Source organism: Canis lupus, chromosome 27 (assembly GCF_003254725.2).
Source record: "Canis lupus dingo isolate Sandy chromosome 27, ASM325472v2, whole genome shotgun sequence".
NCBI lineage: Eukaryota > Metazoa > Chordata > Mammalia > Carnivora > Canidae > Canis > Canis lupus.
In genome coordinates, this window is record NC_064269.1 from 40,876,547 (window position 1) to 40,893,950 (window position 17,404).

General features: G+C 42.6%; 1 long non-coding RNA gene across 4 annotated transcripts in view; it reads right to left on the minus strand.

Annotated features, from left to right (window-relative positions):
- Positions 1 to 17,404, minus strand: part of LOC112669047 (uncharacterized) — a 45,260-nt gene that overhangs the window by 18,806 nt on the left and 9,050 nt on the right. For 3 of the 4 annotated variants that reach the window (XR_004809801.2, XR_007406498.1, XR_004809800.2), the window contains exon 4: positions 530 to 616. This is a non-coding gene — a long non-coding RNA (uncharacterized LOC112669047). Of the gene's footprint in view, positions 1 to 529; positions 617 to 6,648; positions 9,330 to 17,404 lie in introns of those variants that run through there. The other variant, XR_007406499.1, reaches the window with a different exon arrangement.

A 17,404-nucleotide genomic window follows, 5' to 3' on the forward strand; every position in this document is an offset into this window, starting at 1 on the left:
CTGCAGAGCAGTCTAGGGCAGAAGGCAAAAGCACCAGAGTATCTTGCTCACCTCCTCCTCTCTGCTGGGGCCCTGGCTGTTGTTCCCCAGTGTGGTCCCCAACACTCTGGTCTCCTTGGCATGGTTATTCTGTTTGCCAAGCTAACTTTTATTTAATTCAATTTCTTACTGGAGATTCATTGAGAGTATTTTTGTCCACCGTTCAAACTCATGAGACTAGTATGTTACTGGGAAGAGCATGTCCAAGGTGCTGTGGGAACAGGGAATGCAGAAGACAAAGCCCGCTAACATGAGAAAGGACTTCCCTTCACTTCCTCATTTACAGGTAAAGCAGACACAGTGAGCATGTGCCCAGCCATGTGAGACTCGGTTCACCTGATCGAAGTAGCCTGATTCTTGCATCTAACATTCTAAAGTGAGGTGGACTCAGTTTACCTAATTGGAGTAGCCTGTTTCTTGCTTCTAAGGTGTAGAGTGAGGTGGAATGAACTTAGGTTTTAGAGTGATGGGCTCGGGCTCTGCCACTTACCGTCTGAGCTTGTGCAGGTGACTTAACCACTATGAGCCTCAGTCTTCTCGGCTATAGAGATAATAACTCCCTCCCTTCAGGAGTGCTCTGACCAGAGATAACATATGAAGAATGAATGAATCGTAAGAGACAATCAATAAGGGATAATTATTAAAATCATCACATTGTCTGCTAGAAATCAACAAGTAGTTATTGGATCATACTCTATCTATTCATCTGTTCAAACATCCTTTCATTCATATAACATTTCTGAACTCAGAGTTGTGTTGGACTCAATGAGAAGTCCTACCAAGAAATAGAAAGCAGTTTCCTTGAGTTCAAAAAACTCAAACTCAAGTAGCAAACAATAAACTAGAGAGGAATCAAATTATAAAATGGAAACCATCACACCTTCTTGACCATGCTGTTAAGAGTGGAGCGTATAGGCCTGCAGCCTCAGCCTCTGGCCCCAGGTGGGTTCACTTAACAGGTAGCCCAACTGGAGTTGTATCTTACACAGGGACATCGGCAGTCTGTGAATCTGCTATGAACCCATGAAGCATGAGTTTTAGGCCTCCTCATCTGGAAGAGCTTCTTCCAAGGTTCTGTACCTAATTTTGTTTTTCTTACCTATAGAGGGCCCCCCTAAATTACATAAACATCAAGCCCACAAATCTTTAATTATCCCTTATGGAGGATTGAGTTTTAAAGTCGGAAGGTAAAGTAGTAATCTACAGGTTCATGTCTCACAGCATGCTCTCGGAGAGTTGGGAGCACTTGGATGAGGTGAAGAATCAGGATACCTTGAGATCTGAAAGGAAGGTACAAATCAAGGCAAAACAAACAGTGGAGCAAGGATTTGAAAGCTGGAAGCCTCGTGGAGTGAGAGAAAAAATGAAAGGGGCAGGTGATGCGGGATGTGAGGGTAGAGAAGTATACTTTAAGCAAAATACTCATACAATGTTTACATTACATGTGCAAGAATAGTGTATAACGCATAATGGTGGAAACTTGTTTGGAGTCACACTGATCTGGGCTCTACTTATTTGAGTACTGTGACTTCTCAGACAGGTCAAGGAACATCTTAGAATTACTTTTTCAATTGTACATGTTAATAGTAATACTCATCTTGAAAGTACTTTTGAAATTTCAGATTACAAAATTAGGGAGATGTTTTGTGGAAATTATTTGTAAACTGTAAAGAGCTCTGTTTACCAATATTGGTTCTAATTCATTGTACTCATACTGCAGCTAGAATTTTCTTGTCACCCGGGCACTGAGGAGGTGGTATATATATATTTATATATATAAATTTTATTCTTGTCACCAACATGATAATAGTGGAAAGCACCCTTAGGGGGAAAAAAAAAAACAAACCCCAACCCCTAGTACTTCCAGAGTGAAAGCTCCAGCTCATTATGATTTTAAGCAATTCCCTAACTTCCCCAAGCCTCAGTTTCTCTATCTAAAGCATGGAAGTTCTTATACTTTGCCCTTAAACATCAATGAGGTAATATCTTGACCAAATTTATCTTTAAGTTCCTTGGGAGGAAACAAATGAAAACCATCCGATTCACTTTCTTTATTCTGACCTTTTCTAGAATGTGGAAAGGAGAATGCCTCAAGACTTTGAGGAAGCACTGAGTGCCACAGCCTCCTGTGGGCCGGACTGTAATGAGAACAACATTGGTTGAATGCTAGCTGTTGGACATACAGTTTTGCCTCAGTCCCCTAATGAACCTATATCCTTGCCATTATGGTTTGCATTACAGAGATGAGGAAAATGCGGCTGAGAATATTTGAGCAACTAACTACCTCAGTTACCACCTCTGGTAAATGGAAGAGCAGAACTTCAAACCCAGGTCAAAGCTGGAGCCTCCTTTTCCTGGTGTTCCCAAGTTGATTTTTAGCTCCTTTGTGTCTAGGGCAAAGAGGATTGAACCTATGTTCTACAGGGAGTCAGGCTGGTCACAGGTAAGATGACATGAGGCTAAGACTCTTGTAGACTCAGCAGGTTGTGAAATTGCTAGTTATTGTTTTTAAACCAGGGAGAAAGATTCCACACGTGCTCTTACAAAAGAAGTTGGCTTCCACATCTCATAGTTTTTGCCACCCTTGCCTTTTCTGGATCAGTGTCCAAAATAAAAGACTGTCTTCCCTATGTGCTATGGCTGCTTCTGGTAAGCTGTCTCTTCAAAGGTCTAATCAAGGAGGCCATCATGGTGCCTACATGTCACAGAAAGAATGGGGCCTCACATCTCCACAATGGCAGAAATGAGTTCAAAATCAAAGACTACCTCAGTTTTGGAGCATTTCCACTTGTGATGTTTGACATCCTTCAGACATGGTCTGAGACACTGACAGGACCAGCATCTTCTCAGCATCCTATTATTGAGGAATAACAAGGATGGGAGGAGTTCTCCTGCCACAGATACACCTGTGGTACTAACCATCCTTCCCACAGCCCTTAAGGCAGTGTCTCTTCTCCATCCCGTACACACCCCACTTGGTTCACAGGTCTCAACTATTAGATGAGTAATAAAATAGGATATAAGCCTCCCTTCTGGCCAATCCCAGAGCTAAAGTAACATGTTCAAACACCCTGTTATTATTATTACCAATGATAATAAGAGGAATAATGAGCAAGAAGAATTGCTTTTACTAAATAAATCAGGAAAATGCACTTTACAACATGTTCCAGAGACATGTCAAGAGGCTCTCTAAATGCTTGGATGATGTTGGATCATGCGTTGCTCACCATTATGAGGGAGTTTCTCTACAATTACTGGTCTCTTAACAGCAGGTTAGGACTCATCTTATAAATATATAATAACATAAACGGGCTTTCTGTCTATCCACTACTACATTATAAGTGTGTGTTTTCTTCCTATAAACCCCTTTTTTTAATAGGTGTGTTTTGGAAATGATACCATAATTGTAGCCATTTAAAGACTAAGATATTTAACCTTGATCTGTTGCTATTTTTCTCAATTTTGGAATTAAGAGGGAAATCGTAGTTTCCTTAGCTCTATAGCCTTCTCTAGGGTCAAGTGCTCTGAACATGCCAAGCATACAGTAAAGGTGCCCAATAAGTGTTTTTTTTTTTTTTTGAGTGAATGAATAACTACAGAGATCTTATGGGTCAGCTGCATTGCTCCCTTGCATCCTAATGGGGCTATATCTGAAACTATCCTAGAATGGTAGCAATAATAATGTAGGGGAGTGACACCTGACTGGCTTAGTTGGTAGAGTATATGACTCTTGATCTCAGGGTTGTGAGTTCGAGTCTCATATTAGATGAAGAGATTACTTAAAAATAAATTTATTTATTTATTATTAAAAAAATTTTTTTTTGAGAGAGAGAGAGCACATGTTTGCAGATCAGTGAGGGCAGAGGCAGAAGGAGAGAGAGAATTTTAAACAGGCTCCACACCTAGGATCTCACAACCCTGAGATAATGACTCAAGCCGAAATCAGGAGTTGGACACTCAACCAACTGAGCCACCCAGGTGCTCCAAAAAGAAAGTCCTTAAAAAAAAAAAAATAATGATAATGTAGGAGAGCACACAGCCTGAGAGCAAATATGTCCACAGTTGGATTTCAGTGTTTGGTTAAGGGCTACACAGTCTTCAGTGTGCCTAGTATATTTGATGCCTGGAATAGATCAATTTATTATTCACTCCTCCCTATTTCCTCAAAATTATTTTCTATAATAATCATTTTCTTGATTAGTTCTACAGTTTTAAAATAATAATTTAAAAAAGATAAACAATAATATTAAAGATATCCAAATTTAGGAAAACACTTTAGGCATGGTCCAAAATGAACTGTTACCAAGGAAAATATTATACCCTGCAGTTCACACTCTGTTCTAGTGTTTTAGAATTTAAACCCAAATAAGATTCTGAGTCCTTACTGCCTCTACATTCACTGCACTGTTATCTTTTCCAATGTCTGGGTTTTTTTTCACCACCATCAAGAAATTCTCCAGATCTCAGTGGACACTGTCTGGGTGCCTCACAAATTTAACTCAATTCTGATGCTGTCTACCTGGATACAGTGTCAGATCCCACAGGTAAGGGCTCAGTCGTACAGCACTCCCCACATTTCAGACACCAATCTCAGGTTCAGGTTATTACTTGTGCTTCTAACCAATCAGCTATAAATCAGAGGTACCTATGACCCACTCCTTGGGTTGATTAATTTGCCAAAGCAGCTCACAGAACTCAGGACACCAGTTGTTGTTGTTGTTTTTTGTTTTTTGTTTTTTTTTTTACTAGGTACCGATTTATTACCAAGGAGATTACATTGAGTGAGGTCCAGAAGGGTCTTGAACACTAGAACTTCTGTCCCAGTGGAGTTTGGGAAGTGCCATCTTCCCAGCTCACAGATGCATTCAGTTCACCAACCTTGGAAACTCTCTGAATCCTTCCTTTTGGTTTTTATGGAGGCACGATTACATAGTCGTGATTGGTTAAATCAGTGGCCACTGGATAGTCTTCAATCTTCAACCTCACTCCCTCCAGGAAGGTGTGGGACTGGAAGTTCTGACACTCAAACCTTGGTTGATTCCTCTGGCAACTAGCCCCCATCCCTAGGGACTTTCCAAAAGTCACCTCATTAACATAAGCCCATTTGTGGTGGAAAGGGGCTTGTTATGAATAACAAGACACTCATTTCACCTTTATGGCTCTGAAGTGATTTTAGGAACTGAGGACAAAAGATCGAATATTGTAACAAAAGATGTTCCCATTGCTCTTATCACTCAGGAAATTCCAAGAGTGAGAAGCTGAGCCAGGAACTGTGGACAAAGACCAAAATATATATGTATCACCCCGTTTATTTCAAATCGGCTATATAAATGTGAGAAGATATGATACCACAGGGAGCGAAGATATGAAGTGAGTCTGGAGGAGAGTTCCAACAATTCTGAACCACTATGCCCTGGAAACATACCCTTGGAAACAGAGTCCTTTAGTGAGTCCTCAGGGGTAGGGTGGGTCAGGGAAACAGGACTACGTAACTGGGAGTTCTTGAAATTAACTACTATATGGAATACAATGTTCACTAAAATGGGCTAATTTGAGTCATGTAAGTGTGTATCTGTATGTATAAACTCAACAGTAATCATAGCAACTATTTAAAACTGAGACCAATATAAGGTTTGATGGGGCAGGGAGCATTTTTTCAATGACTTTGTTTAGAAGTGCAGGTACATGTCAGGTCCATGATTTCAGTTTCATTACTGTTTTTAAATTCTCTACAGAAAATGCTCCTCATTATTGTCTCCTTGCAAGCAGTCCATCCTCAGACAACTCATACTAAAGGAGCTAGGGAAGACAAGTGTGACCTAGCTGCAAGGCCTACTCGTAGAGGAGAGGTGCTCTTCTCAGCACTGCAGGGCCTTCACCTCTGCCAAAGCAATTTAGTAGTGAGTCTGATGTCCTTTATTCAAGGGAAAATAATCCAGGGATTAGGGAAGTATAGTGCCTCACAGGCAGGGGGATACTTCCTGAGGGATCTGGGACAAGTTTGAATTTTATAGAGCCTGAGAAGAGACAATGCAGAAATGGCAAGACTGGTTAGCAGGTCCTATTTTTCAGAGTAAGATGAGCTAGCTAAAGCTGAGCTGGAGGACTGTGATTGGAGTATGTTACCTCCCCTGCCCCCATAGATGTTTCCTGAAAGTACAGGCTGACTTAGGTTTAGATTTGTGACCTGGTCCGGGCCACTGCAGTGGCCTCCATTATGTGGGTCCAGACATATGAATTAACCTTACCACCTCTCACATCGGTCTCTCTGCCCAGGGAGCTCATGTTTGAGTCCAGTAGGGTTGAGGTAGCGGTAACAGAAAGCGCCACTAATTAAACCCTGTGAGATTGTCGGGTATGACTAACTCTGTTAGGAGGTCATTCTAGACAGAGTATTACCCCAAAGTAACAGGACTAATTTTGCCCCCTTGCTATATATAGAATGTCACGTGGCTGAGGACCTGCTGTACATGCAGTACCCAGTGCCCAGCAGAGGGTGACAAGCTCAAGAGCAAATAACCAGGTAGTAGCTGACCACAGCAGTGACCTGGTAGGCACTCCTGATGAAGTATTGGCTACATGTCTAATTATAATGTTAAGTAAGCTTTCTGTGTTGAGGAGGAAACACCCTCTCCTCTTCAAGATTCTTTTAGCTGGTCTAAGAATTAAATTGACTTGAGATGTTAGCAGGAAAAAATCAAATTTAATTACATATGTACTAGGGTTCCGTAAGAATATGAGGTCCACAGTCAGTCAGGCAGTTGAGGCTTACATGCCATCCAAAATTAAGGAGAAGGGATAGGCGGCTGGGACTTCAAAGGGAAGGAAAACAATTCACAGGAAGATAAAAAAGGCCAAACGTTTGGTAAACAAATGTTTGTTGGACTATGCAGAAACAATGGGTCCCAGAGAGGAATTTTAACAAACAGACTTTGCTAAGTTCCTGTCTGCCACACCTAGTTCATATTATTCCGTCGTTGTCTGTGGTAATAGCTGCCTTCCTGGAGTAGGTCCTCCAAACAAATTTTTCGGGACAGTTAGCGGGGAGGTCACAATGTCTTCTTGAGTCTTGTTTCTTAAAAATAATTAGCGTAAAACAACCCACATGCCATGGACACACACTTTGGGGTGGCAAAATTTTCCCCTACTCTTCTTAAAAGCAAGAACTTTTACAGACTTTACCTTGTGTTGGTCTTCCAGTAACTCTGTAAGGTGGATACCATCACTACCAGCCCTACTTCATGGCTTACACACTCCGTCTGATCTGGAGAGAATGATCACTTCTCCCAAGGTCATCCAGCAGAGACTTGAACCCTGATCTCTAAGCTTTTGTTTTTCTGAGTGACCCTTATGGCCTTGGGCAGAGCTAGCAAAGAAGGAACCATGAAATGTGCACTAAAAATTTTGATATCATGGAACTTCAGAGGCCAGAAGTGAAAAACTAAGGCTTCTTTAAAAAATTTTTTTTTAAATCTTCATATTGAGGTATAACCTCATACAATGAAGTACACAAACCTAAGTGTACAGGAGATGACTAAGTGTTGAATCCCATCTGGATCTAGATAGAAAGCATTTCTAGCACCTTAGCAGGTTTCACCCTTCAGGCAATCCCGGCCCTCTCCAAAGATAACCCTTCATTCTGATTCTCTCTCAAGAAATTTTTTTTTTCTCTTATTCTGGCATTTACTATATCAAACAACTTACAAGGCTGATATTTTTCACAACATTAATTATTTTTGTAATTAACTGAGCAAAAGTGACACATCCCATTTTAAAACGTTTGTCCTTGTTGCCCTTCCTTCTGGAATAAGCTGTCCCCAGATATTTACCCGCTTTGCTCCCCAAATTCCACCTCTGTCATGTCTTTACTCAAACCCCTTCTTCTCTGTGAGACCTCCTCTGAGCAGACTACATAAATTGCAACTCCTGATCCTGCATGCCACGTTCTACTCTCTGTTTTATTTTACTCCACAGCACTTCCCACTACCTGACATCATCTACACTTTCCTTACTTGCTTATTCTCTACCTTACCCAGACTAGAATGTAAGCTCCTTGAAGTCAAGACTGTTGGGCAGTTCTATTTGCTGCTGGATATCTGCCCCCTCCAACAGTATCATCAGGAACGTAGTATCTGCTCAGTAAATATTTGTTTGAAGACACGAATATCCTGTATCTGAACCAAAAACCTGAAGCAAATGACTGAAAACTTAGTCTGAACTTTCACTTCTAGTTTGGGAAGTTAAATGTACAGTTACATACATTTGATTGAGAATTACAAGCTCATTCTTCAGTAGGTTACTCTGAGTTACAAATGTGAAGAAGAAAGCTCAAGGAAAGATCAGGGTCTTCAGATCAGATGGAATCGCGGCTCTGCCATTGTCTAGCTATATGAACTTGTGCAGGTGTGTATATTACTGTGACCCTCAGTTTTCTTTTTGTTTGAAAAATGAGGATGATCATGGCTGTTTCATAGGATGCTTGTGAAAATTAGGCAAAGCATTGTTGAATAAATAGAAGCTATATTTATTACACTCTTCTCAGTCATATTAATGCTACATAATTCAAACTGAGTAAGGAACTTGACACGAGTTTTATCCCCATGCCTGCAGCTCTAAAGAAGTGCATTGTAAATGAGCAATTATATTTTTTAAAGTTCCTTAAACCCACACTCATCTCTCTGGTTACATTCCATATTACTGTGTTAAGATAGGAGTTAAAAGTTCTAGGGGATCCCTGGGTGGCTCAGTTGTTAGGTGCCTGCCTTCGGCCCAAGGCATAATCCTGGAGTCCCAGGATCGAGTCCCACATTGGGCTCCCTGCATGGAGCCTGTTTCTCCCTCTACCTGTGTCTCTGCCTCTCTCTCTGTGTCTCTCATGAATGAATGAATGAATGAATGAATGAAGAATTAAGAGTTCTACAACCGGATGCCTTTAAGATATACCTGCCAATGGAAATTTCTCACAAAAATGGTGGATGCAAACAAGGCCCTGCCATTTCTTGAAGATTCTCTTCAGATTTATCTTCAGGCCATGTGACTATTTACTGCTTTTAACCTTGCAGGAAGGTGTTTTTACCCACAGACTCAGGATCCAGCATGATTAGATGGCTTGGGAGGTCTTTCTTCCAAGACACCCCAGGCAAGAAGGAACCAGGAGAACACTCCTATCTAGTTGTTGTAGATGCTTAGAATTCCACTATAACTTTATTCCTTGGTGTGGCTCTTTTCTTTCTTCATCTGCAGGAGGTTATCAGTCATTTATGCCTTCATGTAAATGCATTTTCCAGCTCCTTTCATAAAAGCAAGGGAGAGGAGGGGAGGGGGAAAATAAGAGTGAGAGGTAACTAAGGAAAAGGTGCCAACTATGAGGGGAAAAACTACTGAAAGAGATTCAACCTGAGAGCTGCCAGATTGATTTCTTATAGATCTGTTTTGAGTCCAGGAGTGAAAGTCTTTGCTCTGGCTAGACACACAGCCCTCTCTGTGAACCTGTCAGCATTTTTTATTTCATGACTGCTTAGAAGAGGCTGCTGTCCACTGCTTACTGTTAATTGATACTTTTCTCATATTCAGCATTTCTCAGAGACTGGGACTCCAAGGGAAGCCTGGGAGCTGAAGAAGCTGTGTTCACAAACTGAGGCCATATGCAAAAAAACAAACAAAGCAAAAGATGGAGGAAGTTGCCACTGCATGTGAATCTGACTATCCCTACTGCAACTTTTTCTTTGTGGGTGATTAGATTTCAGTGGAACCTGAAGACTTGGTTTCCATCTGTAGCTGCATGGAGTACATAGTGCAATTGAATGTCATGCACTAAATACTCTGATCAGTAATTCATGACTTTATTCAATAAATATTTCCTGTGTGATTGTTACATGTAAAACATAGGATAGAAAGCTACTTCGGTGAACAAGACAGACAAGGCCCCCCATGCCTGGAATTTGCATTCCTGAGGGTGGGTGGGGGGAGAAAGACAGCAAAAAAGTAAAAATAAATGAGAAAATTGTAGATTATGATAGTGTTATAAAGAAAACAGAGTCTTATGACAAGAGAGCCTGTGTGTATTGATGATGTAGGCTAGTCAGGAAAATCCTCTCTGAGGACAGGATATTTGAGGTCAGGCTTGAATTCTGAGAATAGTGCAGATGTGTGTATACAGGGAAATGGCATGTTCAAAGGTCCTGAGACAGGAATAATTAAGCCCTTGAAAGATCAGTGTGCTTAGATCACAGAGAGAGAGACTGGAAGAAACAAGAGATGAGGTGGGGGTTGGGGCTAGACCTCATTGGCATGGGAAGGAAAGTTCATGATGGAGAAGACAGTGGTGATTTTAGAACAGACACATGGCATGATGTTACTATTGCACTGAATTTTTTTCAAGATTTTATTTATTTGAGAGAGAGAGAATGTGAATGGGGAGGAGTAGAGGGGAGTGAATGGGATAAGAATCTCAAGCAGATTCTGTTCTGAGGGAAGAAACCGATACAAGGCTCAATCCCATAACCCTGAGACCAGGACTTGAACCAAAACCAAAAGCAGGATGCTTAATCATCTGAACCACCCAGGTGCCCCACTATTCCACTGAAATATTCTAATTGCACAATGAGATTAGAAGGAAAATTTACTCTAGTTAACTGTTTCTGTGTTTCAAAGATGCTTGCTAAGTATCTGTTGAAAGGATGAACTCAAACAAAGGAAGGAATCACAGAAGAGAGCCAAAGGCTGGTAGAAAGGAGAGAGGCCTTCATCTGGAGCTGGAAGAGCTTCTCAGCTGGTTATATGACCCTGGACAATTCATGGAACCCCTTCAGATCTCAGTCTTGTCATCTGTAGACTGGGGTAAGCAGTCCCTGAACTGCTCTTGTAAGGTGTGGGGAGAATTGAAGGAAAAATGTAAAACATACGTATAGGAAGAGTGATGCGGGCAGCCCTGGTGGCACAGTGGTTTAGTGCCGCTTGCAGCCCGGGGTGTGATCCTTGGAGACTGGGATCGAGTCCCACGTCGGGTTCCCTGCATGGAGCCTGCTTCCCCCTCTGCCTGTGTCTCTGCCTCTCTCTCTCTCTGTGTCTCTCATGAATGAATAGATAAAATCTTAAAAAAAAATGGAAGAGTGATGGATGATAATGGAGGTAGATGAGGCGGTTTTTGGTCAAGCTAAGCCACAGTGGGATGCTTTGATTTTAACTTTGAATCCTTGATACTCATGAACTATCTTCCAGCTTTTTTTGGAGTATATTATACTTCTCAGCCTTACTCCTGTCAGGTGGGTGGCTTACAGTCCTGCCTTTGTTTATCCTTACGACCTCAAGAGAGAACCCCGAGCTCCTGTACACAATACAAATCTCTTGTCCTTGTCCTGGCAAAATGCTTTCAGAGATATTATCTTATTTGGGGTGGGCAACTCTGTAGAGGAGACAGTTCAGGTTTGATTTTCTGAACTGGACATACACATCTACCCTGTCTCTCTTCACACGGCTCATGTCCATTCTCAGCTGTGTCTTTCCAGGTTAACGGGTCCTAAAGTTTTTTGTTGTTTGTCTTATTAGAGAGACTAATCCTAGCTAGGGTGACAGGTGTATATTTTCTGGGAAAGAAATTCTGTAAGCCCTCCCTAAGTGTTCCTGTGTTTCACAGCTTGTCAGGCAGCCCTTTTCTCTAATCTGAATCCTTGTGGCTGTAACTGCAGCCCTTGCAGAGAGGGGGGCCAGAATGTGTCTTCAGATGCCTCTGGAATAGCATAGTCTTCTGGCACCAGGATGTTTGTATTGACTCAGCCTTGCAGATTGTCAGAGTAGGAAGGAGTCTTGAAGATGAGCAGTCTCATCTTCTTGTTTTACAGATAAGGAACCTAAGGCCTGTCACAACACAGCCTCTGTGTGGCACACTCACAGTTAGAACTGGTCATGGCACTTTTGTACACCACACGCATAATACTTCCTCCCCAAGCCACCAGGATCAGTGGCTAATGACCTAGCAAACTTCCAATGGCAATAGCATAGTATAAATGAGACCCGTTTTGCTGGAGAACTGAGATGATCCTTCTAGATGCCTGCTAGCGGAGGGCTTCAGAATGAGGAAACAGAAGAAAAAGCCAATGGGAGCATAAACTATTGGGAGGCATCCTTGGGGCTGAGAAGCCTGCTTCCCGGGGATGTGGTGCCATGCAGTGGAAAAGAAAGTCTCTGGACTCAGGCAATCTTATTCAACACTTGGCTTATTTACAAACTAGCATGTCCTTATCTGGGCCTCAGTGTTCTTGGCTGTGAATTAGGGATAAAAATCATGGAGTATTTTGAAGGATTAAATCCACTTCTGCACGATGCCCCGGCTCCCTCTATAATTTGGGTTGTGCCTTTCCAGCTTCCAGCCAGGGTTGGGGTTTGGAATAGATGGACTCAGAAGACCAAGAGGGAAAGAAAGACATCTTAGTTATCAAATAGCTTTCACAAACCACACTTTGCTGAGCTATTTTCAATGAACCAGACACCCTTGAATTATGTTACCCTTGAAATCCAGAGAGGTATGAAAATCAAGGGAGAACATGCTGGGGACAAGCTGCTTTTTGGTTCTGCCAGTTCAAGCTCCTGTGGAAAGTAAATTCATGAAGGATGCTTGACTGAACCTCAAGCCTGGCTGGCTTCCCCGCCCACCGCAGGAGCTCAGCTGGCCAGACAGCCCACAGGAGGAGAGCCGAGGACGCCTCCACCACCATCTCTCAGGCGCCCGCTTCCATGGCTACCCAGAGCCAAGATGGGCTAGGGGAGACGGGGTCACACTGCACAGGAGGGTTACCACTCAAGTCCTTGAAATATTCATATGCCAGATGCTCTGGTTTCCCAAAGTTCACTGGTCAGTTGAGATTTACTAGCATCCCTGATCAGGAGATACAGGGATAATAGAAACTGAAGAATTTTTATGAATGCTTTGGTTTTCTCCTGGTGGAGGTAGCCAGGGGACCTGCCTCCAGTCACTTTCTGTAAGGCCATATTAAAATGAATTTGTGTTCCCGGAGCATACATTTATTTTGTGAAGGGTGAGATAAGGGTAGACGAGAGGCCTGTGTTGAGGGCAGTGGGGAGCATTTACCCTTATATTGGGTGAAATGCCCATCTTCTGACTTAGGGTTGACCAGTTGGCTTCTTTGTTTCTGGAACCTTGGTGTGAGCAGGTGGAAATGACAAGAGAGTCCCCAAAGCTGCATTGCATGGCTCTCAGTCTCAGTTGCTAACCGTGCAGCTTCTGCCATCTTCCATCACTCATGAATGAGCACGGGGAAAAGAGAAGTTCATTTTTCCCTAAGAAGTTCCCTGACCAGGCCGTAGGCTTTAAAGGGATATACAGATCATTGTGAAGTGACTGAGAATCTGCTTTTCTCTCCTCTTCTCTTTACCTCTTTATGTTTTGAATCAGTGGCACTCACTCTAGTAGGTTGCTTGACACTTCCATTCCCTCACCCCGTGCTTATAACAGATAAATTCACATAAACAGTGTAGGGGGAGAGAGATGGGGGGGGGGGGGGAAGAACATTTAAAGATATTAAGAGAAAGCATCCATACTTCCTGGGTGTTGAATTCACATGGGAAGCAACCCCATTTCCCCCAGGCCAGTTTTTGGGTGTGTCTTCCCTGGGTGAAAAGTTAGGGTTTTTTATTTTGCTATAACAAAATCAATGCCCCCTTCTTAAAGAAGGAGCAAGGGCTATTTAAGACAGCCCAGTGGAGACTAAGGTGAGGGTTTTGTAAACAACCTGGAGTCGACAGAGGGTGATGGATAACTCTGCATTAAGTTTGCAGTGGGATCTTCTGCCCCTCCTGTTCCCTTCTCCCACCCTTCTTCACCTTCTGTGTATCACCGGTTCCACACTGGCACCAATGTATGTGTCTCCCTCCGGTGATTCAAGGGGTATGAGATGGTGGGAGAGTCCTTAGAGGAAATTTAACCCCGAGACCCTTTCCACCAGAGAGGCAAGGCATTGTCTAAACAATCTGTCACATGAAAGATCGGCCTCTGTCCTCTGTGTTAGGGAGTGCTAGCTTAGCATCGTCTGTAAAGGGGATGAGAAATCCCTTTTATCTTGGCCTGTTTCTTTTAAGCAGTTCTATCACTCTCAGAATACCTTTCTGGTGAAAATATTCTGAATGCCCACTGCCTGCTTCCTACACATTTGCAGAAGGGAGGACGCTTCCCACATCTCACCCCACCCTTGCTAAGTAGTTGCTTGTCTACTGGCCCAGAAAAGTGGGCCATAAGCTGGACTGAAAAACAAATTACACATTTCATTTGACTCCCAGAGTAGAAAGGACAGGGCTGACCTATGTTTGCATGGACAAGTGCTTTCTGCAAAGTTGAAAGGTAGTGTGGCAGTAGAAGACCAGAGCCTTAGAAGTCAGGATTGAGTTCAGATCCTATTTCCACTACTTAAAAAGCGGGGTGCCTATAGGCAAATGATGCCCCCTTTCAATATTTTCCTTGCATATTTGTTGTGAGGATTACAGATATTGTGTGCTAAGTGCCTGGAACATAGCATACTAAATAAATGATAATTACAGTAATCTTCCTTGAATTACTTGTAACACAGTCTTCTACAGGTCATTATTATATTGCATGTGCTATTAATTAACTCATTTAGGCAGTTAATCAGTAAATATTGACTTATAAAAAATTATTGAGCAATGATGAGATTAGTAGTAAAGAATTATGTCAGAAACCCTGAGCTTAAAATTTCAAATGAAAACATGAAACAGTAATCATTTGATTCCTACTATGGTAGTCTCCAGTGCAACTTGCTTCAAAGTGAGGGTTCCGGGAAGGGCACAGGAGGTAGCTGGCTCTCCTCTCTGGATAAAGGTCAGTCAAGCACCTTCCATCTATTGGTCATTTGTTTCAGATACGCATCCTGCACTCTAGTAGAATCTAAGTTTCTTGAGAGCACGATCTGTGGAATCACTGCTTACAATTAATTCAGTGGCCACTAACTGCCTGGAAAAACTGCTTTGTTTACTAATAGTTGGCTAAGCAAGCTCAGAGCTGTATTTGGGTCTGCCAATCAAGTCAGAGCCTTCATCAGAGAATTTAAGGGGATGAAAATTGAGGTTTGCAAGGAAGCTGTCCATGGGACATGGACACTTTTGTCTTCTAGTGTGTTCATTTTTAAATATCTTCAGAGAGAAGAAGGAAGGAACATGGGGAAGGAGGCTCAGTGCTCACTGGGGGTCCTCTGCATTCTGGTCCTCTGAAGATCTTGAGTGCTTTATTGTGAAGAGTGGGGTCCTGAGTTCCAGGTTCTCATTCTGTCTCTAACCTCATCTTCCTGAGCCTCAGTGTTCTGGTGTGTAAGACGAAGGGTTGACAAGGTCATTGCTAAGATTTCTTAACAGGGCAAATAGCTTACTTCTCATGGTTTATGTTGATGAAAAGTGTAGTTTTGGAGTTACTGATTGACTTCTTCTACTATAGATTCCAGTGTGTCAGAGGCTTCCAGACAATGTGTGCCTCTCAGGGAATTACTCTGCCATTTTCAAGTCAAGCCCTGGATGTTAATGATATCACAAGGTCAGGAATTCATGGGCCTCTAGCTTATTATGTTTGACTGTTCAATACTACATAGTGGGCCAGCAACTATGGTGCTCTCCAGGACTGACCAGGGAGGAATTAGTGTCCTGCTTAAACATATTATGGTCTGGAGCCATCCAATGTTTCATCTCTTCTAGGGAAGCCATAATTCACCACTTGTGCCATGGTTCTTTTCATTTGTCTGCAGATCCCCAGATATGTAGGAATCAAGTTGTTACCTTATCTTCATCACTACAAAGTCACTGGAATTGCATACATTACACATGCCTCCAGGAAGAAGATACTACTTAATGTTTGCTTTTCAGTCATTCATTTCATAAACGTCTATAGAGCACCTATAGGTGCTGTGCTAGGCATTAGCAATTTAATCATGAACAAAAACCAAACAGCCTCTGCTCTTTAGGACTTTACAACCCAGTGGGGAGGCAGATATTCATACAATACTCAAACATTCAAACTACTGCATGCTTTACTTCCAACTCAGTGAAGTGTTATGAAGGAAGGGAGACTGTTCTGTGCAAGTGTATGTAGCAGAGACTGCTTGCTGATGGCCTCTTCAAAGCCTAGTCTCCTCTTTACTCATTGAATCCCTGTTTGGTTAGAGGAGACAGTAGGGCCAATTGGAATTTTACTTTTCCTAGCCTCTCATGAAGACAGGCGTGGCTGTTGAGTCAATTTGGTGCAATAAGGTAGAGTAAAAGTTCTGGAATGGGACTTCTGGGAATTCTCTCTAATAGGGAGTAGGTGTTGTGAGGTCCAGAGCTCTGGAAAGCCCTTTGACAAACCTGAGGAAGAGGGATCTGCACCAGTAGGCACAGTAGTGCTGTTACCAGTCTTGGTTGCCTGTGTCTTTGCTGTTTGTTTCATTAGAGAAAAGACCCCCACTCCCACCCCGTTGATTGTTGCCCCTAACTCATCTTGTTTAAATCACTATTTGGAGAACAGGGGTCTTTACTGCTTAGAAGTGAATTAAATTCCTAGCTGATACAGCATTTAACACAGAAATCTGGCCCAGGTTGGGAGGGTGTATGAGGGGAGGGTGGCACATACCAAGGATGAGTGGGAAGTAGCAGGGAGAGATATTGGAGAGGATAACTGTGTTTGGAGGAGGGATCAGCCCAGGAAGAGGCCCCCAGGGGAGAGGAAGCAGAGTGTGTTCAGGAACTAGAGGCCAATGCAGGTAGGATGCAGAATCTGAAGGAAAACATTGGAGGGGAATGAGACAGGGAGATGGGCAGGGGCCACACCACACTGGCCTCTGGACATTTTCTTGAGAGCAATAGGAACTCCTGAAGAGTTAGAAGCAGAGGGGGATATGATCACTTTTGGAGAGGTCATCTTAGCAGCAAGAAGCAGAAAGGAGCAGATGCTAGGAACTAGTTTCTTTACTTTGCAGCCCCTAGATGTCATAGATGCAGATTGTAGCCTGAATGAGAATGGTAACAGTTGAGAAAAGCCAACAGCTCTGAATGACATTCAGGAAGCAAAAATAATAATAGCCCTTGGAAATCAATTGAAAATGCAGAAGGGAGAAGGAAGATAGATTTGGGCTCAGACTGTCTTGGTTAAGTTCTGGCTTTATCATTCACCATGTCTGATCTTTAATATATCATGTATTTTTAGTTTTCTTATATGAAATATGGATAATTGGGCAGCCTGGGTGGCTCAGCAGTTTAGCGCTGCCTTCAGCTCAGGTAGTTATCCTGGAGTCCCAGGATGGAGTCCCACATCAGGCTCCCTGCATGGAGCCTGCTTCTCCCTATGCCTGTGTCTCTGCCTCTCTCACTGAGT